This window comes from Rhinoderma darwinii, chromosome 3 (assembly GCF_050947455.1).
Source record: "Rhinoderma darwinii isolate aRhiDar2 chromosome 3, aRhiDar2.hap1, whole genome shotgun sequence".
In the NCBI taxonomy this organism is placed as follows: domain Eukaryota; kingdom Metazoa; phylum Chordata; class Amphibia; order Anura; family Rhinodermatidae; genus Rhinoderma; species Rhinoderma darwinii.
In genome coordinates, this window is record NC_134689.1 from 207,626,169 (window position 1) to 207,651,024 (window position 24,856).

Below are 24,856 nucleotides of genomic sequence, written 5' to 3' on the forward strand. Positions count from 1 at the left end.
CGATTTCATTGCTGGGGGGCCGATGAGCTACAAAAAGCTTAAATGCAGCAATCACTTGACTGCTGCATTTAAGGGGTTAATGGCGGGGATCGAAGCTAACTTCGGTCCCCGCCATTACAGCAGGGTGACAGCTGTAAGATACAGCTGACATCCTGAGATGATGGCACCGACTCAGCTTCTGAGCCAGTGCCATCTATTTGTTGTAAGTATACAACATTTTGCGGGAAGAACTGGCTTTCCATGACGTATACTTACGACAAATGTCGGGAAGGGGTTAAACCATGAAACAAGAACTTCCAGTTAATCAGCTATAGTTATATAAAGAAGAAGATGCCTCTTTGCTCTGAGTACTAGCATATAGTCATAATTCTTTTTTTCCAATATATGGGGAAGATTTACTAAGGCTGGCGTTTTATACGTTCAAATCTCTCTTAGGAGTTGTGGTTAAGGGGTTAAAACCAATTTGAAGCGGTGCATCAGTGGGCAAAAGTTAAAGTTTGGTTATTGTCAACCGGCATATGCGTTTTTAGAGTGTTATCGCCATGATATTAGATTAATTATAGTGAAATATTGCAGATAAATATTTAAGTGAATTGGTGTTCTGGTATATTTATGTAGGATGTTGTGAGAGGTGTATGTGGCCGTTGAGCACATAATAGAAGTCGAAAAGGCAATAACAATAAATTACAATGGGGAGGGAAGGGGGGTTGGACATTCTGACTTAAGTGCAGTTGCACACGACCGGGTGCCACTCGGGCCGTTTATGGCAGTTTTCATGGTTCCATTCACTTTAGCAGGTGAATCTGGTCTGTGAAAACTGACCCGATTCTCCGATCCATGGAAAGGACATGTCCTATCTTTCCACGGATCACTTATGGGACCCAGCCGGTACACAACGGTCGTGTGCATCAGGCGTAAGGGTATACCTAAGGATTTAAAGGTATAGTTAGGTGTAGTACTTGTTAAGTTCAGATAAGGAAGAGATCCTATCCTATGTATGCATATGGTTAAGTCTAGTTTGGTAGCTGTACTTCAGTAACCTAGGAGGAAATAAGAAGTTAAGGCATGATATCTAATATACCATAAACATCAAAGGCACGAGATGGTAATCCTATCTAAGTAATTGAAAGTTCTGTATTCTTGTAACTGAGTTGTTAAAACTATGTTCCTTGAAGAAGATGAAATGGGCTATAAATTTGAATTTGGTATTAGCTCAGGTTTTCAGGGAGCCCAATTGTTTCTGATTCTTTCTAAGGTTAGGGATTGGGAGGCAAATTTTAGTTCCATTTAAGGGCATGTGAGACTGATGTCCAGACTTCTGAGAGTCATGGAGGATTTGGTTTTTTTCCAATATTTGGCTATTAAGTTTCATGCTGCTAAGATGATATGGGATGTCACTGTTCTGGTATGAGGAGGAAGTTTATGCTTTTGAAGAAAACATAGTGGTAAGCCCTGTTTGGGAGGTATGTTTGTTGACAGCAGGTTATTTCGAGTATTGAAAATGGAGGACCAGAAGGAGTTTATTTTGGGGCATGTCCACCATGAGTGGAGGTAGGTTCCTTGTAAGTCGCATCCTTTCCAACATAGGTCAGTGTTGTAGGAGTTTGATTTTGCTGTTTTATTGGGGTCAGATGCCATCTTAATATCAACTTTTTTGAAAGTTCCCAGTGATAAACTCCTTTGGTGACATTTTTGGCCCATTTAAGAGCTGATTGCCAAATCACCGGGCTATATGAAAGTCCTAAGTCCATTTCTCAATATTGTATGTATTTAGATTTCCTGTCACCATTATTGCTTGTCAACTTATTTTAGAAGGTTGATATTCCTTTGAGTGGTATCCGAGTGGAAAAAAGTAGAAAGGCTATTCTGGGGAAAATTGGACTTAAACCACTTAATTTTAAGAAGGCCAATTTCCCCAGGATGAGGGCTGCAATTCAGGATATAGACTGGGAAGAACTAATGTCAAATAATGGTACAAATGATAAATGGGAGATTTTCAAATCTACTTTGGGTAATTCTAGTCCAAATTTTATTCCTATAGGTAACATGTATAAACGACTAAAATTAAACCCTTCATGGCTTACACCTTCTGTAAAAAGGTCAATACATGACAAAAAAAGGCCATTTGAAAAATACAAATCTGAGGGTACAGCTGTAGCCTTTGTAAATTATAAAGAGCTTAATAAAATCTGTAAAAAGGTAATAAAATCAGCAAAAATACAAAATGAAAGGCAGGTGGCCAATGATAGTAAAACAAATCCCAAAACATTCTTCAAGTATGTAAATGCAAAAAAGCCAAGGTCTGAACATGTAGGACCCCAAAATAGTGGTAATGGGGAGTTGGTCACAGGGGATCAAGAGAAGGCAGAGTTACTAAATGTGTTCTTTATCTCTGTATGTACAACAGAAGAAAGAGCAGCTGATGTAGCGGGTGCCAGTGCTGTAAATATATCAGTTGATATAGTGAATTGGCTGAATGTACAGGGTGGGCCATTTATATGGATACACCTAAATAAAATGGGAATGGTTGGTGATATTAACTTCCTGTTTGTGGCACATTAGTATATGGGAGGGGGGAAACTTTTCAAGCTGGGTGTTGACCATGGCGGCCATTTTGAAGTCGGCCATTTTGTATCCAACTTTAGTTTTTTCAATGGGAAGAGGGTCATGTCACACATCAAACTTATCGGGAATTTCACAAGAAAAACAATGGTGTGCTTGGTTTTAACGTTACTTTATTCTTTCACGAGTTATTTATGTCATTATGGGTGTCAGGTCCGAGCATTCCTAGATGAACAGTTTCCTGGAAAGTGGATTGGTCGTCGTGGGCCAGTTGAATGGCCCCCTAGGTCTCCCGATCTGACCCCCTTAGACTTTTATCTTTGGGGTCATCTGAAGGCAATTGTCTATGCTGTGAAGATACGAGATGTGCAGCAACTGAAACTACGGATACTGGAAGCCTGTGCTAGCATTTCTTCTGCGGTGTTGCTATCAGTGTGTGAAGAGTGGGAGAAGAGGGTTGCATTGACAATCCAACACAATGGGCAGCACTTTGAACACATTTTATAAGTGGTCAGAAACTTGTAAATAACTCATGAAAGAGTAACGTTAAAACCAAGCACACCATTGTTTTTCTTGTGAAATTCTAGATGAGTTTGATGTGTCACATGACTCTCTTCCCATTGAAAAAACTAAAGTTGGATACAAAATGGCCGACTTCAAAATGGCCACCATGGTCAACACCCAGCTTGAAAAGTTTCCCCCCTCCCATATACTAATGTGCCACAAACAGGACGTTAATATCACCAACCATTCCCATTTTATTTAGGTGTATCCATATAAATGGCCCACCCTGTACATATGGTCCAAGCTAAGTTAAATAAAATAAATGTAGACAAGGCCAGGGACCAGATGGGTTTACACCCTAGAGTTCTTAACCCCTTCCCTCCGCAACCATTTTTCGGATTCCAAAAGCCATAACTCTTTTATTTTTCCATCAATATTGCCGTATGAGGGCTTGGTTTTTGCAGGACGAGTTGTAGATTTGCACAGAACCATTTTTAGTACCATATAATGTAGTGGGAAACGAGAAAAAAATATATATGTGGGGTGGAATAGGAAAAAAACTGTGATTCCTCAACTTTTTTGGGTGGTTTTGTATTTACGGCGTTCACCGTACGGTAAAAACGGCATGTTAACTTTATTCTGCGGGTGAATACGATTACAGCGATACCAAATTTATATCGTTTTCTTTTTGTTTTACTACTTTTACAAGGAAAAAACTGATTGTTAAAAATAAAATTTGAGTTTTGTCGCCACATTCTGAGAGCCATAACATTTTTATTTTTCTGTCGATTTAGCCGTGTGAGGGCTTATTTTTTGCGGGGCGAGCTGTTTATATTGGTACAATTTTGGGGTACGTGAGACTTTTTGATCACTTTTTATTTCATTTTTTGTGGGAGAAGGGACCAAAAAAAGCAATTCTGATGTTTTTAATTTTTTATTTTTTACGGCGTTCACCGTACGGACTAAATAATGATATATTGTAATAGTTCAGACTTTTCCGGACGCGTCTATACCAGTTAGGTTAGCTTTTTTTTTTTTTTACATTGTGCTTGAGGGAAAATGGGAAAAGGGGTGTTTTTTGAGCTTTCAATTTTTTTCTTTTTTTTTATTTGTTCAAAAAACTTTATTTTACAGTTTTTTACTTTTTTCCCTTGTGCCCCTAGGGGACTTTAACTAGCGATAGTTAGATCTCTTGCACGATATACTGCAATACTAGTGTATTGCAGTATATCACGATTCTGTCAGTCTCCTATGAAGCCCTGTCTCCGGCAGGGCTTCATAGAAGTACAAAGATGGCGGATCTGGGGGACTTCGTCAGATCCCCAGGCAGCCATGACAACCAACGGCTCCCCCTGATCTCGCCGCGGGGGGCCGTTGGGACGTTACAGGTGTTCACCCCCCTGTTTTTAGTAATTTAAAGCGGCATTTAACGGGTTAAACAAGCGGGATCGCGCTCGAACGGGATCCCGCTCGTTACTCGCACACAGCCGACACACTCGCTCTATGGAGCGGTCTCAGCCCGTGAGCCAGCTCCATATTCCCCCACCCGGCGTGCGCCGTATTTATACGGCGGATGTCGGGAAGGGGTTAAAGAGCTTAGTTCAGTTATTTTTGTCCCCCTCTTCATAATATTTAGAGATTCTCTAGTGACTAGTATAGTGCCAAGGGACTGGCGCAGGTCAAATGTGGTGCCTATTTTCAAAAAGGGCTCTAGGTCTTCCCCGGGTAATTATAGACCAGTAACCTTAACATCCATCGTGAGGAAAATGTTTGAGCGGCTATTGAGCGACTATATACAGGATTATGTGACAAAAAATAGTATTACAAGTGACAGCCTGCATGGTTTTGATAAGGACATAAGTTGTCAAACCAACCTGATTATTTTTTATGAAGAGGTGAGCAGAAGCCTAGACAGAGGGGCCGCTGTGGATATAGTATTTTTGGACTTTACAAAGGCATTTGACACTGTCCCTGATAGACGTCTGATGGGTAAATTATGGACTATAGGTTTAGAAAGTATAGTTTGTAATTGGATTGAGAATTGGCTCAAGGATCGTATCCAGAGAGTTGTGGTCAATGATTCCTACTTTGAATGGTCCCCGGTTATAAGTGGTGTACCCCAGGGTTCCGTCCTGGGACCACTATTATTCAACTTATTTATTAATGATATAGAGGATGGGATGAATAGCACTATTTCTATTTTTGCAGATGACACCAAGCTATGTAGTAATGTTCAGTCTATGGAAGATGTTCATGAATTGCAAGCGGATTTAAACAAACTAAGTGTTTGGGAGATCCACTTGGCAAATGAGGTTTAATGTAGATAAATGTAAAGTTTTGCATCTGGGAACGAACAACCTGCATGCATCATATGTCCTAGGGGGAGCTACACTGGGGGAGTCACTTGTTGAGAAGGATCTGGGTGTACTTGTAAATCATAAACTAAATAACAGCATGCAATGTCAATCAGCTGCTTCAAGGGCCAGCAAGATATTGTCGTGTAATAAAAGAGGCATGGACTCGCGAGACAGGGATGTAATATTACCACTTTACAAAGCATTAGTGAGGCCTCATCTAGAATATGCAGTTCAGTTCTGGGCTCCAGTTCATAGAAAGGATGCCCTGGAGTTGAAAAAATACAAGGAAGAGCAACAAAGCTAATAAAGGGCATGGAGAATCTAAATTCTGAGGAAAGATTAAAATAATTCAACGTATTAAGCCTTGAAAACAGATGACTAAGGGTATGTGCACACGCTAGCTGTCATTTACGTGTGAAAAGACAGACTGCTTTCAAGAGAAAACAGCTGCCTCGTTTCACACGTAAATGTTCCTCCTCGCATTTTGCGAGCCGTCTGAGACGCTCGTAAATCTTGAGCTGTGCTTCATTGAGTTCAATGAAGAACAGCTCAAATGACGTGTCAAAGAAGTGTCCTGCACTTCTTTGCCGAGGCAGTCCATTTACGCATCGCCGTTTGACAGCTGTCAAACGACGACGCGTAAATGACAGATCGTCTGCACAATACGTCGGCAAACCCATTCAAATGAATGGGCAGATGTTTGCCGACGTATTGGAGTCCTATTTTCAGACGTAAAACGAGGCATAATACGCCTCGTTTACGTCTGAAAATAGGTCGTGTGAACCCAGTCTTAGGGGGGGACGACGACGACATGATTAACTTATATAAATTTATGAATCCATGTAAAACTCCCTCAAAAAACAAGGGGGCACTCCCTCCGTCTGGAAAAAAAAACGTTCAATCTGAAGAGGGGACAAGCCTTCATTACTGTGAAAACCATGAATCTATGGAATAGTCTACCACAGGAGCTGGTCACCGTAGCTACAGTAGATGTCTTTAAAAAAGGCTTAGATAATTTCCTAGAACGAAAAAATATTAGCTCTTATGTGCTCCTTTTCCCATCCCTTGGTTGAACTTGATGGATATCTGTCTTTTTTCAACCGTACTAACTATGTAACATCCTTTTATTTTTCTAGGACGTTACAAGGCTTAGAACTTTAGCAGAAATGTATGACATTTTCAAGAAAATTTCAAAAGGCTATGTTCTTTCAGGGACCAGTTCAGTTCTGAAGTGGTTTTGAGGGCCCAACCCTTTATAAATCACCCAATTTTAAAAATGTAAACCCTCAAAGTATTCAAGACCGCATTTAGAACGTTTCTTAACAGTTTAGGCATTTCACAAGAATTAAAGCAACGTAGAGGTGAAATGTACAAATATAATTTTTTTTTGCAGAAATTTATTTGTAATTCTTTTTTTTTCTGTAATACAGAAGGTTTTACGAGAGAAACAAAACTCGATATTTATTGCCCAGATTCTGCAATTCCCACACGTTGCCCTAGTGTGCTAATGGACTGAAGCACAGGTCTCAGAAGCATAGGAGCACCTAGTGGATTTTGGGGCCTTCATTTTATTAGATTATATTTTAGAAACCATGTCAGGTTTGAAGAGGTCTTGTGATGCCAGAACAAAAGAAACACCCCAAAAAAGACCCCATTTTGGAAACTACACCCACAAGGAATTTATCTAGGGGTGTAGTGAGCATTTTGACTCCACAGGTGATTCATAGATTCTATTAGAATTTGGACATGAAAATAATAGTTTTTTTAATTTTTCCAATAAGATTAAGTATTAGCTGAAAAAGGAAAAAGAAGAAAAAGCAACCCATAATTAGTAAAGCAATTTCTCCAGAGTATGGAAATACCTCATATGTTGTCGTAAATTACTGTTTGGGCACACGGCAGAGCTTGGAAGAGAAAGCGAGCCATTTGGCTTTTGGAGCGCAGATTTTGCTGGATTGGTTTTTTGGCATCATGTGGCTTTTGCAAAGCCCCTGTGGGACCAAATCTTTGAAAACTCCCCAAAAGTGACTCTATTTGGGAAACTACACCCCTTGAGGAATTCATCTAGGGGTGTAGTGAGCATTTTAACTTCACAGCTGTTTCATAGATTTTATTAGAATTGGGTAGTGAAAATAAAGTTGGTTTTTTTCCAATGAGATGTAGCTTTAGCTCAATTTTTCATTTTCTCATCAAATAAAAGGAGAAAAAACATCCCATCATTTGTAAAGCAATTTCTCCCGAGTACGGCAATACCCCATATGTGGTCATAAACTGCTGTTTGGGCACCCAGTAGGGCTCAGAATCGAAGGAGCGACATTTGGCTTTTGGCATGCAGATTTTGCTGGATTGGTTTCTGGGCGCTATGTCGCATTTGTAAAGCCCCCGTGGTACCAAAATAGTGGAAACCCACAAAAGTGACCCCATTTTGGAAACTACACCCCTCAAAGTATTCACATACGGGTGTAGTGTGAATATTAACCCTGCATGTGTTTTCCAGAAATGAGTGTACACTCGATGTTGCAGAGTGAAATTGCAATTTTTCTATAGATATGCCAAAATGTGGTTCCACATGTGCTTGTGCTTGTGCTACCATAAACAGACATCTCTCTAATTATTATGCTGTGTTTCCTGGTTTTAGAAACACCCTACATGTGGCCCTAATCTTTGCCTGGACGATCGGAAGGGCTCAGGAGTGAAAGAGTACCATGCGAAATTGAGGCCTAATTTGGCGACTTATTAAAGTATTGGTTCACAATTGCAGGGCTCTGATGTGAAATCGTAAAAGAAACCCCTGAGAAGTGACCTCATTTTGGAAACTACACCCCTCAAGGCATTTATTAAGGGGTGTAGTGAGCATTTTCATCCTATAGGTCTTGTCCATAAATTATTGCTGCGGATGTTGCAAAGTACAAATTGCAATTTTTCCCTAGATATGCCATTTCAGTGGAAAATATGTCATGCCCATCTTGTGCCACTGGAGACACATACCTTAAAAATTGTTAATAGGGTTCCCCTGGTTTGGCGATGCCAAATACGTGGAAGTAAACTGCTGTTTGGGCACGCTGTAGGGTTCAGAAGGGATGGAGTGCCATTTAGCTTTTGGAGCGTGGATTTTGCTTGGTAGTATTTTTGTTTTGAAGCTTTACTGGTATTTTAGTTTATAAAGTTTATAATATAGAGTACATCAGGGGCATAGTCAGGTGGTATAACAATGGGGTGAAAAATAAATAAAATAATCCATATATAATGATGGGGTAGGGAGACAGACAGGTGAGCCCTAATCTACCCGCCACTCAGTCCCTGCCTACTTGCAACGACCCGCCCTAGGCGACGGGGTACAACTGGGCGACGGTCCCTACACTCAATAGGTGCACGACAGACAAACAGACAAGGGTACAAAGAAGCCGGGGAAATGGGGAAGTTGCCCACGGGAACACCGTGAGCAACAAGCGAGGTGAACGAGCCAGTCAAACCAGGAGATGAGTGAGGTACAAAACGCAGAGCAGAAGAGTGGTCAGTAAAGCCAAGGTCAAACAAGCAGAGGGTCAGTAGTTCAAGAAGCTGCAGCAGGGCCAGGAAACCAGCAGAGAAGAATCACAAGCAAAGTAGGAACAGGAAAGGCAGGTATAAATAGACAGAGGGTTGGAGCTAGCTCCGTCTGGCCAGGCTGTGATAGGCTCTCCCACTCCTAAGCCTGCCATCCTGAATGGTGGAAGATGGAGTCAGTCTCACAGACATAGAAGCAGGTGCAGACTGATTACCTATGGGCGTTGACACAGAAGCTGTGTCTGGCAGATCCTTTACACCATAGATGTGTGTTACGCTGTGAAGCAATAATTTCTGCACAGGCCGGTGTTGCACTGATAAATGGTGTCGTTTCTAATCCCCCTTTTGGTACACACTGCACTTTTGCAGTTTGGGGAATTTTGCTGGGAAAGTATTTTCCTGGTATAATACAGGCATCCTTTCTTCCAACAGATATGTTGGAGTCTACCCCTTGCTGGTTCCCTAATTTTAGGGCCTTGATAAATCGCCGCTTGAAACAGAACAAATGTTCCCCTCGGGCCTGCACAGCTGCATATTTTTCTTGCCTGAATGGGAGCCTTAACTTATTTTATCTTTTCATAGACGTAGTGGTATGAGGGCTGTTTTTATCAGAACGAGCTGTCGTTTTTATTGGTACCATTTTGGGGTACATGCGACTTTTTCATCACTTTTTATCCTTTTGTTTTTTTGGAGGCAAGGTAACCAAAAAACAACAATTCTGGCATAGTTTTTTTTTATACAGCATTCATCTTGCGTTACAAATGACATGTTAACTTTATTTTGCGGGTCAGTATGATACAAAATTTCGAGCACTTTTTTATGTTTTACAACTTTTTGCACAATAAAATTACTTTTGTAAAAATTTATTTTTTATGTCGCCATGTTGTAAGGGCCATAACTTTACAAAATGTTTGTCAAAAGAGCTATATGAGGTCTTGTTTTTTGTGAAGCGAGCTATAGTTTTTATAGGTGCAATTTTTGGATACATGCGACTTTTTGATCACTTTTTTTTTCTTTTTTTGGAAGACAAAGTGACTAAAAAAAACAGCAATTCTGGCAATGTTTTTTTACGCCGTTCACTGCGCGGGATAAAAAAACATAATATTTTTATAATTTTCTATAGTTCAGGCCGTTACAAACACGGTGATACCAAATATGTATGGCTTAATTATTTTTGCAATAATAAATGACTTGATAAGGGAAAAAGGGCGATTGTGTCTTACTTTATTACTTGAAACTTTTATTTTATTTTTGAAAACTTTTATTTTATTTTTTAAAACTTTTTATTTTTTACACTTTTTTTTTTGTCCCACTAGGGGACTTGAAGGACCAACTGTTTGATTGATGTTGTAATACATTGCACTACCCATGTAGTGAAATGTATTAGAACGGTCAGTCGTTCACTGACAGCAAGCTGATTAGGCTTCGCCTCCGTGAAAGGCCTAATCAACTTCCATAATGGCAGAGTGGGTGGCCATTGTTAGGCCTCCTGCTGCCATAGTAGCGGTCAGCAGCCTTGTTATCGCATGGCAGGGCTGCCGATTTGCTACCAACCACTAAGATGCAGCAATTGCTTTCGATCGCTGCATCTAAGGGGTTAATGACAGGGATCAGAGCTAGCTACGGTTCCTGCCATTACAGCAGGGTGTTCACTGTAACATACAGTGGACACCCAGTGCTGATGATGCCGGCTCAGCTTCTGAGCCAGAAGCTGAGCCGGCGCCATCTTGACGTTGGTATAGGAAGCCTTTTAGGCCCCGCCTCTGAGCGGGGCATAGGAAGCCTCCGTAGGTGGCAGACCAGGAGGCCAGTATTAGGCCTCTGGTTGCCATTGTAGCCACCAGCAACCCAGCGATCACGTTGCTGGGGTGCCGGTGGCTAAAAACCCCTCGTATGCATCGATCCCTATTGCAATCAGCATCTGTGGGGTTAATCGGCCGGAACAGGAGGCTAGCTCCAGTCCCAGCCGTTACTGCAGTCTTTCAGCTGTAGCATACAGCTGGCACCCGGCGGTGATGGTGCGGGCTCAGCTGCTGAGCCCGCACTTTCACCGCAACGTAACTGTACTGCAGTTTGCGGGAACTCCTGCCCGACAGCGCTGTATATATACGGCGGATGCCGGGAAGGGGTTAAGGACTAAGCCTGTTTTGGCCTTATGGACCAGGCAAATTTTTCAAATCTGACATGTCATTTTAAGTGATAATACCTTTGGAATGCTTTTATTTTTTCAAGTGATTCTGAGATTGTTTTCTCGTAACACATTGTACTTTAAGTTAGTGGTAAAATTTGGTCAATACGTTCAGTGTTTATTTGTGAAAAACACCCAAATTTTGAGAAAATTTGCAAAATTGTGCATTTTTATAAATGTAGATGTATCTGCTTGTAAGACAGATAGTAATACCACACGAAATACACCGTGTTCCAAATTATTATGCACATTGGTTTTAAGTGTCATAAACATTTAATTATTCGTTTTTCAATTAAACTCATGGATGGTATTGTGTCTTAGGGCTCTTTGGATCATTGTAATCAATCTCAGACACCTGTGATGATTAGTTTGCCAGGTGTGCCCAATCAAAGGAAAACTACTTAAGAAGGACGTTCCACATTATTAAGCAGGCCACAGGTTTCAAGCAATATGGGAAAGAAAAAGGATCTATCTGCTGCCAAAAAGCGTGAAATAGTGCAATACCTTGGACAAGGTATGAAAACATTGGATATTTCAAGAAAACTTAAGCGTGATCATCGTACTGTGAAAAGATTTGTGACTGATTAAGAGCACAGACGGGTTCGTTCAGATAAAGGCATAATGAGGAAGGTTTCTGCCAGACAAATTGATAGGATTAGGAGAGCAGCTGCTAAAATGCCATTGCAAAGCAGCAAACAGGTATTTGATGCCGCTGGTGCCTCTGGAGTCCCGCGAACCTCAAGGTGTAGGATCCTCCAGAGTTTTGCAAGTGTGCATAAAGCTATTATTCGGCCACCGCTAAACAATGCTCACAAGCAGAAACGGTTGCAGTGGGCTCAGAAATACATGAAGACTAATTTTCAAACCGTGTTTACTGATGAGTCCCGTGCAACCCTGGATGGTCCAGATGGATGGAGTAGTGGATGGTTGGTGAATGGCCACGATGTCCCAACAAGGCTGCAGCGTCAGAAAGGAGGTGGCGGAGTCATGTTTTGGGCTGGAATCATGGGGAGAGAGCTGGTAGGCCCCTTTAGGGTCCCTGACTGTGTGAAAATTACCTCTGCAAAGTACGTAGAGTTTATGACTGACCACTTTCTTCCGTTGTACAAAAAGAAGAACCGTGCCTTCCGTAGCAAAATTATCTTCATGCATGACAATGCACCATCTCATGCTGCAAAGAATAACTCTGTGTCATTGGCTGCTATGGGCATAAAAGGAGAGAAACTCATGGTGTGGCCCCCATGTTCCCCTGACCTCAACCCTATTGAGAACCTTTGGAGCATCCTCAAACAAAATATCTATGAGGGTGGGAGGCAGTTCACATAAAAACAGAAGCTCTGGGAGGCTATTCTGACATCCTGCAAAGATATTCAAGCAGAAACTGTCCAAATACTCACAAATTCAATGGATGCAAGAATTGTGAAGGTGATATCAAAGAAGGGGTCCTATGTTAACATGAAACTTGGCCTGTTAAGTTTTTTTTGATTGAAAGAGCTTTTGATTTCTGATGCTGCAAATTCAACAAATTACCATTTTAGTTCTCTTTACAACCTTTAGGCTGGGTTCACACGACCTATTTTCAGACGTAAACGAGGCGTATTATGCCTCATTTTACGTCTGAATATAGGGCTACAATACGTCGGCAAACATCTGCCCATTCATTTGAATGGGTTTGCCGACGTACTGTGCAGACGACCTGTAATTTACGCGTCGTCGTTTGACAGCTGTCAAACTACGACGCGTAAATTGACTGCCTCGGCAAAGAAGTGCTGGACACTTCTTTGCAACGTAATTTGAGCCGTTCTACATTGAAGTCAATGAAGAGCAGCTCAAGATTTACGAGCGTCACAGACGGCTCGCAAAATACGAGGAGGAGCTTTTACGTCTGAAACGAGGCAGCTGTTTTCTCCTGAAAACAGTCTGTCTTTTCAGACGTAAAAGGCACTTCTCGTGTGCACATACCCTTAAAATGTTTTGATCTGTTATCATTAGGAGATTTGTTCAATAAAATTCGCATTATACTCCAACCGTTGAAGGCTTGAAGATTATACTGACTGTCATTTGCATCGACTATTTAGGAAAATCAGCGAAAAATAACATTTGCATAATAATTTGGAATGCGGTGTAGTTACTAGTTAACATTTCCATATTTCTACTTTATGTTGGCATCGTTTTTTGAACATTCTTTTATTTTTCTAGGATGTTACAAGGCTTAGAACTTTAGCAACAATTTCTCACATTTTCAAGAAATTTTCCAAAGCATTTTTTTAGGGACCAGGACAGTTCTGAAGTGGCTTTGGGGCATATATATGAATATATATATATGGGGCATATATTAGAAATCCCCTAAAAATCACCCCATTTTAAAGACTGAACCCCTCAAAGTATTCAAAACAGCATTTAGAAAGTTTCTTAACCCTTTAAGCGTTTCACAGGAATTAAAGCAAAGAGGAGGTGAGATTTACAAATCCATTTTAATCCATTATTTTCTGTAACACGGAAGGTTTTACCAGAGAAATGCAACTCATTGCCCAGATTCTACAGTTTTTAGAAATATCCCACATGTGGCCCTAGTGTACTAATGGACTAGAGCACCATCCTCAGAAGCAAAGAAGAACAGAGTGGGTTTTGGGGCGTCCCTTTTTATTAGAATATATTTTAGGCACCATGTCTGGTTTCAAGAGGTCTTGTGTTGCCAAAACAGTGGAAACACCCATAAGAAGACACCATTTGGCAAACTACACCCCTCAAGAAATTTATTAAGGGGTATAGTGAGCATTTTGACCCCACAGGTTTTTTGCTGAATTTAGTAGAATTAGGCAGTGAAAATGAAAATCAACATTTTTCTAATAAAATTTAGTTTTAGCTCAGTTTTCTCCATTTTCACAATAGATAAAGGAGAAAAGCCACCCCAAAATCTGCAAGCAAACTCTTCTGAGCACGGAAATACCCCATATGGGGTCATAAACTGCTGCTTGTACACACGGCAGGACTTAGAAGTGAAGCAGCGCTATTTGGCTTTTGGAGCTTAAATTTAGCTGGAATGGTTTTCAGGCGCCATGTTGAATTTGCAAAGCCCACCAAAACAGTAGAAATCCCCCAAAGTGACCCCATTTGGGAAAGTACGTCCCTCAAGAAATCTATCTAGGGGCATAGTGAGCATTTAGACCCCACATGCCTTTTTGCAGAATTTATTGAACTTACGCCGTGAAAATGAAAATCTAAATTTTTTTCCCACGAAATTGTAGAATTTTTTCATTTCCATGAGGGATAAAGGAGAGAAAGCACCCCAATATCTGTAAAGCAATTTCTCCCGAGTTCGGCAATACCCCACATGTGGTCATAAACTGCTGTTTGGAGATAAGGCAGGAGCGCAATTTGGCATGCAGATTTTACTGGATTCGTTTTTGGGCGCCATGTCGCATTTGCAAAACCCCTGATATACCAGGATACAGTGGAAGCCCTAAGAAATGACCCCATTTTGGAAACTACACCCCTCAAGGCATTTATCATTTGCGTGGACATATGACAGGGCTCAGAAGTGAACAGAAACATGCGCATTTGAGGCCTATTTTGATGATTTTCACAGCATTGGCCCACAATTACAGAGCTCTGAGTTTAAATAGTAAAACAAACCCCCAAGTAGTGACCCCTATTTTGGAAACTACACCCATTAGGGCATTTTAAGTGGTGTAGTGAGCATTTTTACCCCACATGTGTTTTTTCATGAGAAATTTGTGCAGCGGATGGTGCAAAGTAAAAGTTGCAATTTTCCACTGATATACCATTTTAGTGCACAATATGTTGTGCCCAGTTTGTGCCACTGTAGATTAATACCTCATAAACCGTTAAGCGGGTTCTCCCAGGTATGGTAATGCCATATATGTGGAAGTTAACTGCTATTTGGGCACACTGTAGGGTTGAGAAGGGAGGGAGCGCCATTTAGCTTTTGGAGCGCAAAGTTTGCTTGGTAGTTATTCTGTTTGGGGTTTTACTGGTATTTTAGTTTGTACTGTGGGGGCATAAGTAAACTGTGCAGAGTACATCAGGGCATAATGGTCATGGAATCAGTACTTGAGCAATTCCCCAGAGTGACAGTTTATGGCATTACTATACGAGCAATTCCCTAAAGGCAGCTGGACACTGTCTGGATCAAGCGTACAAGTAAATCAGCTACCTCAAGTCCGTCACCACTCTGGTCAGCAGAGTCTAAGGCTATTTTATGGTCTTCACCAGAGCCCGCCACAAGGCAGGTTGGATTTGGCTACATAGAACCCAGGTTGCTTTAACAGCATAAGGTGTTGGACAGGAGGTGCACTTGCAGGCAATACCAGAACTGGTAACCAGACAGCCAGAGTGGTGATAAACTAGCAGAGTTCAAACCAGGAGAGACTAAAAGTCCAAATCGCAAAACAAGTATGCCAGGAGTTGCATAGTGTCACGTTGGGTACGTGCACCCACTGGGCCGTACCGCCATAACGGTATGGCAGCTGACCAACAGGACACATGTCAAAGTCTATAGTTCATATAGGTGTAACCTGTGGTAGCTTCAGACAGTAGCGAGGCAGGCTCGGAAGGGACTTTGGCAGCAGGCGGACACCAGGCGTGGTGTAACAGGACAGTCGTGGTACACAGCACACCACGACTCCAACTCAATACGGCACTTGACCAGGATAGCACAGAATACAGGTTAAAGGTAGCAGGAACGGAAAACACTGGGAACTGGAAGACACTAGGAGACCTTTTGCAGAGACAAACTAGGGTAACGACAACAAAGCTTAGGCAAGGCAGGAAGGGGCTGGGCCCCTCTCTTATAGTCCAGGGTGCTCATGGTCTAATTTGGCACTTAACTCCGGTGCGTGCGCTGGCCCTTTAAGAGCGGGAATGAGCGTGTGCGCGCACCATACGGGACCCGGCTGAGAGAAGCAGAAGTGAGCGCTGGTGTCTCCTGAGGCGGAGATGGGGGCCAGCGCTCACAGATCCATGGCTGCAGCCGTCAGGAGGTGAGTGAGCCTGATGACCCGCGGCCATGGGCAGGACACAGAGGTTGAAACCAGCTGTAAGCAGAATATCCAAATAAGTAAGCAGAGGGTAAATCCAAAGACAAAGCCGAAGTTCAGTTCAAAGAGTCCAAGTAGTCAAGGTGGTTTTAGGGTGTAACCTGGAGCTTGATCAGTAAGATCTATTCACAAGAAAATCACAAGCAACAAACAAGAAACTGAACAGACTTAAATACTCCACCCTTGGCCCTGATAGGCTGCAGAAAGAGAAAACAGATTGGCTCTTCATTTCAAACCAGGGCCATCCAGAAGCTTGGCTAGTAGTCATGACAACTTAAAAGTGACGGACGTTTCCTAACAGTACCCCCTTTCTACTAGGGGCCACCGGACCCTTAAACCTCGGGCTAGGTTTCAGAGGAATCTTCTAATTAAAAACTTAAACTAAACGATCAGCATGAACTGAATAAGCAGGTACCCAAGTTCATTCTTCTGGCCCATACCCCTTCCAGTGCACCAAGTACTGGAGTGTACCCCTGACTCTTCTAGAATCCACAATCCTTTTGTAAAGGATCTGCCAAACCGTCAACGCCCATAGGTAATCAGTCTGCACCTGCTTCTATGTCTGTGAGACTGACTCCATCTTCCACCACTCAGGATGGCAGGCTTAGGAGTAGGAGAGCCTATCACAGCCTGGCCAGACGGAGCTAGCTCCCGCCCTCTGTCTATTTATACCTGCCTTTCCTGCTCCTCCTTTGCTTGTGGGCCTTCTCCTTGGCTCCTGACGCCCCTGAACTTTCCTCCGTTGATCTTTTTCTTTTCTACTCTCGGGCTCATTTATGACGAGACTGACAAGACTGCCTTTGCCGAGAGTCAGCTGGTGACCTTACGTCAGGGTGAGAGACCTGTTGAGGAGTATTGTTCTGGCTTTAGGAAGTGGTGTGTAGCTTCTCGGTGGAATGACCCTGCCTTAAGGTGCTAGTTTAGATGGGGTCTGTCGAATGCCCTGAAAGACCTGCTAGTTAGCTATCCCTCTTCTGACTCCCTAGATCAGGTTACGGCTTTAGCGGTACGACTTGACCGACGTCTCAGGGAACGACGACTTGAACGTTTTTGTGTTTTCTCCTCTGACTCCCCCATGATGCCTCCCGAGGTTCCGTTGCTTCGTTCTTCCACGAAAGACTCGGAGGTACCTATGCAACTCGGGGCCTCCGTGTCCCCTCAACAACGTAGAGAGTTCCGCAGGAAGAATGGTCTCTGCTTCTACTGTGGGGATGACAAGCATCAAGTGAACAAATGTCCTAGGCGTAAGAATAACCAGTCGGAGGAACTTCCGCGCCTAAGTGACCATCGGGGAGGTCACTTGGGCGCACAGGTATTTCCCGTAAATATGAAACGTAATAAAATCTTGCTTCCCTTTCAGGTCTCTTTTGGTGGTAGGTCTGCCACTGGCAGTGCCTTCGTGGATTCAGGGTCTTCTGCTAATATTATGTCTGTGGAATTTGCTATGTCTCTAGCTATGTGTAATGGCAGGAAGGAGGTGAAGGGAAAGTGAGCCCTAATCTACCCACCGCCCTGTCCCTGCCTACTTGCAACGACCCGCCCTAGGCGACGGGGTACAACTGGGCGGCGGTCCCTACGCTGTCTAAGTGCACGGGAGAACAAACAGGGAACACGCAAGGGAAGGGGCAGTAGCCCACGGAACGCCGCGAGGAAAAGGATCGGTGAATGAGTAGTCCGGACCAGGATGAAGTGGAGTATACCCAAGTGAGCACGGAGGAGGAAGCAAGCCAGAGGCAAAGCAAAGCAGGTTAAGCGGAACTGCAGCAAGGCAGAAGCACGGCAGAAGCAGGCTGGAGCAAGGCAGCAGTGGGGCCAGGAATCCAGAAGAATTACAAGCACTGAGGAGGAGAACACGGCAGGTAATAAAGGACAGGGGGCGGAGCTAACTCCGACTGACCAGGCCGCGATAGGCTCTCCCACTCCTGAGCCTGCCACCCTGGTTGGTGGGAGATGGTGTCAGTCGAACAGGTCTGGCCTCAGGTGTGGATTGATTAATCCCAGGAGTATACCTAGACGTAGTACCTGGCAGATCCCTAACAGTATGCCATTGATTGATTTGCCTAAACCTGTCCCGGTAGTGGGTATCGACCCCACTCCTCTTGCTAATGGTTATTTTACACAGCATACCCATGTTTTTGAACTCCTTGTTGGCTCCATGCATTTGGAGCAGTGCTCTGTACTGGTGATGCAGGGATTATCGTCCGATTTGGTTTTAGGCTTTCCCTGGTTGTAGTTTCATAATCCCACGTTTGACTGGAATACTGGGGATCTTACCAAATGGGGTAATGAATGCATGACGTCATGTTTTTCTGTTAATTCTGTTTCTCCCCCTGAGGAGGTGAACACTCTACCTGAGTTTGTTCAGGACTTCGCTTATGTTTTCTCTAAAGAGGCCCCCGAGTGTTACCTCATCATAGAGAATACGATTGCGCAATTGATTTGGTACAAGGAGCTAAGCTCCCTAAGTGTAGGGCTGGGTGTAAAAATATTAAGGCTAATGCACTGTCGCGTAGCTTCATGGCCAGCCCTCCTTCGGAGGAAGATCCTGCTTGTGTTTTGCCTCCAGGTATAATCATTTCCTCTATTGATTCTGATTTAGTCTCTGAAATTGCGGCTGATCAAGGTTCAGCTCTCGGGAACCTTCCTGAGAACAAGTTGTTTGTTCCCTTGCAATTCCGGCTAAGGGTACTTAGGGAAAATCATGACTCCGCACTATCTGGTCATCCAGGCATCCTGGGTACCAAGCACCTCATTGCCAGAAACTATTGGTGGCCTGGGTTGCCTAAAGACGTTACGGCCTATGTCGCCGCTTGTGAAGTTTGTGCTAGGTCCAAGACTCCCAGATCCCGACCAGCGGGCTTACTATGTTCTTTGCACATTCCCCAGAGACCTTGGACCCATATCTCCATGGATTTTATCACCGATTTGCCTCCATCTCAAGGCAAGTCGGTGGTGTGGGTTGTAGTAGACCGCTTCAGTAAGATGTGCCACTTTGTGCCCCTCAAGAAACTACCCAATGCTAAGACGTTAGCCACCTTGTTTGTCAAACACATCCTGCGTCTCCATGGGGTCCCTGTCAATATTGTTTCTGACAGAGGGGTACAATTTGTTTCATTGTTTTGGAGAGCCTTCTGTAAAAAGTTGGAGATTGATCTGTCCTTCTCCTCTGCCTTCCATCCTGAAAATCATGGCCAAATTGAGAGGACTAATCAGTCTCTAGAACAATATTTAAGGTGTTTTATCTCTGACTGTCAATATGATTGGGTCTCATTCATTCCCCTCGCCGAATTTTCCCTTAATAACCGGGTCAGCAACTCGTCAGGGGTCTCCCCCTTTTTCTGTAATTTTGGGTTTAATCCACGGTTCTCCTCCGTTTCACCTGGTAGTTCCAACAATCCTGAGGTAGAGGTCGTTCATCGGGAACTGTGCACAGTCTGGGCCCAGGTTCAGAAGAACCTAGAGGCGTCCCAGAGCATACAAAAGACTCAGGCAGATAGAAGACGTTCTGCTAACCCCTTGTTTGTGGTCGGGGAACTGGTGTGGCTATCGTCAAAAAATTTGCGCCTTAAAGTCCCGTCCAAGGATTTTCCCCCCCGGTTTATAGGGCCGTACAAGGTAATTGAAGTCCTCAACCCTGTCTCCTTCCGACTGGAGTTGCCCCCGTCTTTTCGAGTACACGACGTGTTTCATGCCTCCCTCCTTAAACGCTGCTCCCCGTCCTTGGCTCCCTCGAGGAAACCTCCGGTCCCTGTTCTCACCCCTGAGGCGGTAGAATTCGAGGTGGCCAAGATTGTGGACAGCAGGATGGTCCAAGGCTCCCTCCAGTACCTGGTCCATTGGAGAGGATACGGTCCTGAGAAGAGGACTTGGGTACCCGCCCGGGATGTTCACACTGGAGTATTGGTCAGGAGGTTCCACCTTCGTTTCCCCAATAAACCAGGTCCACCTAGAAAGGGTCTGGTGGCCCCTCATAAAAGGGGGGGTACTGTAAAGGATCTGCCAGACACAGCTTCTGTGTCAACGCCCATAGGTAATCAGTCTGCACCTGCTTCTATGTCTGTGAGACTGACTCTATCTTCCACCATTCAGGATGGCAGGCTTAGGAGTGGGAGAGCCTATCACAACCTGGCCAGACGGAGCTAGCTCCCGCCCTCTGTCTATTTATGCCTGCCTTTCCTGTTCCTCCTTTGCTTGTGATTCTTCTCTGCTGGTTTCCTGGCCCTGCTGCAGCTTCTTGAACTACTGACCCTCTGCTTGTTATTGACCTTGGCTTTACTGACCACTCTTCTGCTCTGCGTTTTTGTACCTCGCTCATCTCCTGGTTTGACTCGGCTCGTTCACCTCGCTTGTTGCTCACGGTGTTCCCGTGGGCAACTTCCCCATTTCCCCGGCTTCTTTGTACCCTTGTCTGTTTGTCTGTCGTGCACCTATTGAGTGTAGGGACCGTCGCCCAGTTGTACCCCGTCACCTAGGGCGGGTCGTTGCAAGTAGGCAGGGACTGAGAGGCGGGTAGATTAGGGCTCACCTGTCTGTCTCCCTACCCCGACATTACACCTTTTAACCTCAAATTCCATTTCTTCTTCTAACTCAATTGGAGCAGGATGATTCTTGAGTGGATTAGATGGTGGTACAAATTTTTTAAGGATAGATTTGTGAAAAACATCTTGAATTTTAAAAGGAGGAAGAACCATGCGAATGGACACAGGGTTAATAACTTTAACAATATCATATGGACCAATAAACCTAGGAGCAAACTTGTGAGACAGTACTTTCAGTTGAAGATTCTTAGTAGAAAGCCATACCTTTTGTCCCACACTGAACACAGGACCCACCGTACGTGTTTTGTCAGCATTTTTCTTTTTTAATTAATTAGGAATTCCTCAGGTTTAATTAAACTGTGCACAGTTTATTTGATTCAACTTTCACCTCAGGGCTATCGATAGAGGCGGAAAATGAACCAAAACAAGGATGAAAATCATAATTACAGAAAAATGGCGAGGTATCAAGAGAAACATGGTGACGATTATTGATAGCAAATTCCGCTAATGGAACGAGACACATTCAGCCTGGTTATCCAAAATATAACACTTAAAATATTGTTCTGAGGTTTGATTAAAGCGCTCGGTTTGACCATTAGTCTCGGGTTGGAACGCAGAAGAGAAAGATAACTGTATGCCAAGTTTCTTACAGAAAGCTCTCCAGAAGTTAGCCACAAATTGTACACCTCTATCAGTGAAAATATTTTCCGAAACACCATGCAGATGAACCACTTGGTCAAGAAATCATTTAGACAGAGTTTTGGAATCAGGGAGTTGAGGCAATGGAATGAAATGACACATTTTACTGAAACGGTCCACCACAACCCAAATGACAGTTTTTCCTTCAAAGTGAGGCAAATCGGTGATAAAATCCATAGACAGATGGGACCAAGGTTTCAGTGGCACAGACAATGGAAGTAGTTCACCCATAGGACGAAGTCAAGGAGTCTTAGCGCGAGCGCAGACCTCACAAGCAGAGACATAGAACTAACATCACAAGATACAGACGTCCACCAGTAGAGACGTGAGATTAGTTTATTTAGTACCAGTTATCCCTGGATGACCACACAAAACAGAATCATGTAACTCCTTAAGCAAACGAAATCTGAACTGAGAAGGTACAAAAAGTCTGCCTGCAGGAATGGTTTGCTGAGCGAGCTGCTGACCTTCTTTAATCTCAGTTGCAAGATCAGGCGATATTGCAGAAACCACTATCCCTTTAGACAAAATAGGTTCAGTAAAGACATCCTCAAAATCTTGAATACACTCGGGCAACAATGTTGCATTACATGATACATTAGTAGTAGATATAGACTTTCAAGATTCATGACATTTAGGATTCCATTTAATCAAATCTGCATGTACACAATCAATAACAGGATTGTGTGCTTGTAACCATTGAATACCAAATAATACCTCAGTAGGCAAATTTTCTAGGAAAAAGAAAGAGATTAGTTCAGTATACAAGGTACCCACTTCCAAAGTAACAGGCGGAGTGGAGAACTTGACTGACTCCTGAGAGAGAGGGGTATTATCTACAGCAGACACTTTGACAGGGCTCCTCAGTTGAACGAGGAGAATAGCCAATCTTTTAGCAACCTGAAAATCCCCAAAAATTTTCTGCAGAACCACAATCTACAAAAGCCTGACCAGAAATACGAAAATTGTTAAACAACATATTAGCAGGCAAAAGGATGATGGCGTTCCCGGGGGTCATTTAGGCTCTGAAGTTTTCCAGAGCAGGACATTTGGAACAGTTCTTGACTAGACATCCTGAACCCCAACTACATGGGCTCCTGTGTGACTGATGGGGGGATCTCAGGGAAGGGCAGAGACCATTGCTGAACGTTCATTTTTGCGCTCTCGTAGACGTTGGTAAAGATGAGAGTCATGGTATCTTCTGAAGACGAGGGCGGAGGGTAATTTACAAGAAGATCTTTTAAGGTTTCAGAAAGGCCTCGGCGGAATTAACAATGGAGCCCTGCATCATTCCACTGTGAAGGGACAGACCCCCATCTAAATTCCAAAGCGTAATCCTCGTCATGACGCCGTCCTTGCTGGAGAGATAACAGATTGGACTCAGCCACTGCAGTGATATCTGGTTTACCATATAATAAACCTGGGGCCGCAATGAAGGTCTCAACAGAGAGAAATTCAGTGGCAACAGTGAAGAGGCCCAGGTTTGAGGTCCTCCCTGCAATAAGGAAATGACGAGACCATCTCATTGCTGCTCAGTTCCAGAGGAAAATTGAATTTACAACTCTCCCGAAAGTTAATGAAAGACTTACTTAAAAACTATCAGGTAAGTTCATCTTACTTTCAACCGGAGTTGCAGGGGGAACGACTGCTTGGACCTGCGCAATTTCATGGTGTTGAATCCATTTGGTCAGATCTTGTACCAGCAGAGTAAGACCATTCATCTGCTCCACCATGGCTGCGTATAGGTCCCATAGTGGAAAATAAAATTTGAAGGGCTTGTGATTATGCCATGGAATAACTTCTTGAACAATTCCCCCCATTGAAAGTTTATGGAATTGCTATACAAGCAATTCACTAAAGGCAGCTGGAGACTGTCAGGCATTAAGCATACAAGTAAATCAGCTACCTCAAGTCGGTCACCACTCCGGTCAGCAGAATCTAAGGATACTCTATGGTCTTCACCAGAGCCCGCCGCAAGGCAGGTTGGATTTGGCCACATAGAACCCAGGTTGCTTTAACAGAATAAGGTGTTGGACAAGAGATGCACTTGCAGGCAATACCAGAACGGATAACCAGACAGCCAGAGGGGTAATAAACTAGCAGAGTTCAAACCAGGAGAGACTAAAAGTCCAAATTGCAAAACAGAAGTATATTAGGAGTTGCAGAGGTCTAAACCAGCTGTGAGCAGAATATGCAAATTAGTAAACAGGGTAAATCCAAAGCCGAAGTCCAGTTCAAGGAGTCCAAGTAGTCCAGGTGATTTTAGGGTGTAACCAGGATCTTGATCAGTAACATGTATTCACAAGAAAATCACAAGCAACAAACAAGAAACTGAACAGTTTCAAATACTCCACCCTTGGCCCTGATAGGCTGCAGACAGAATAAACAGATTGGCTCTGCATTTCAAATCAGGGCAATCCAGAAGCTTGGCTAGTAGTCATGACAACCTAAAAGTGACGTACGTATCTTAACAATAATAATAGGGTATAATAATGCGGTAAATAAATTATAATCCGCAGATATGTGGCCAGTGTCGCACTGATAAATGATGCACAATCTTATACGCTTTTGGAACACATTCTGCACATTTTGCTTCGCCATATTCTGAGAGCCAGAACTTTTTTACATTTTTTACCAACAGAGCTGTGTGAGTTATATTTTGCAGGACAACGTGTAGTTTTATTGGTCAAGCTGACCAAAAACCAGTAATTCTGATTTATTCCCTGACAGCAAGCCTATTAGGCTCTGCCTCTGGACGGGGCATAATGGGCTTCTGTACGTGGCAGACCAGCCACTGTGGGACTCCAGTTGCCATAGCAACGATCCGCCACCCTCGATCACATCGTAATGATTCCGATCATCAAGAAACCACCAAGATGCCACGATTGGCCATTGTTAGGTCTCCTGTTGCCAAAACAGCCGATCAGCAAGTAAAATGGCTCCCCGACTCTATTTGCTGGGTAACCATGCTGCAATGCTGTGATTGGTCAGTCACAACTGACTAACCAATCATAGCGATCGTGGGCGGCGCTGCGCCGTGATTGGTCTCCTGCCGCATCATAGTGTCTATTGGCTATCTGTAACTGTACTTCATGGTGCCTTAAGACAGTGCAAACCATGACGTACAGTTGCATCATTGTGCGTTAAGGTGTAAAACATGTAAAATAACTGAACTTGGTGTATTGAAATTGATATTTGGAAAGGAATTCCAAGTAACCCGTATGAAAAAATATATATTTGCATCTAGTAAATACAGTCATGAGAAAAACAAAGCATACCCTCTTTTAATTCTTACGTGTAAAGCTAATAGATAAAAGGCAAGCCAAGTTGTCAATGACTCACTTATTCTCTGATTGGATGCAGTGGTCACTTCAGTCAATCAGTGGCAGGTTGAAGCAGACC

At 43.3% G+C, this 24,856-nt stretch overlaps 1 protein-coding gene across 4 annotated transcripts in view; it reads left to right on the forward strand.

The window, feature by feature from the left end:
• RELN (reelin) overlaps window positions 1–24,856 on the forward strand; it is a 749,731-nt gene that overhangs the window by 31,426 nt on the left and 693,449 nt on the right. The gene's annotated exons all lie outside the window — the stretch shown is intronic.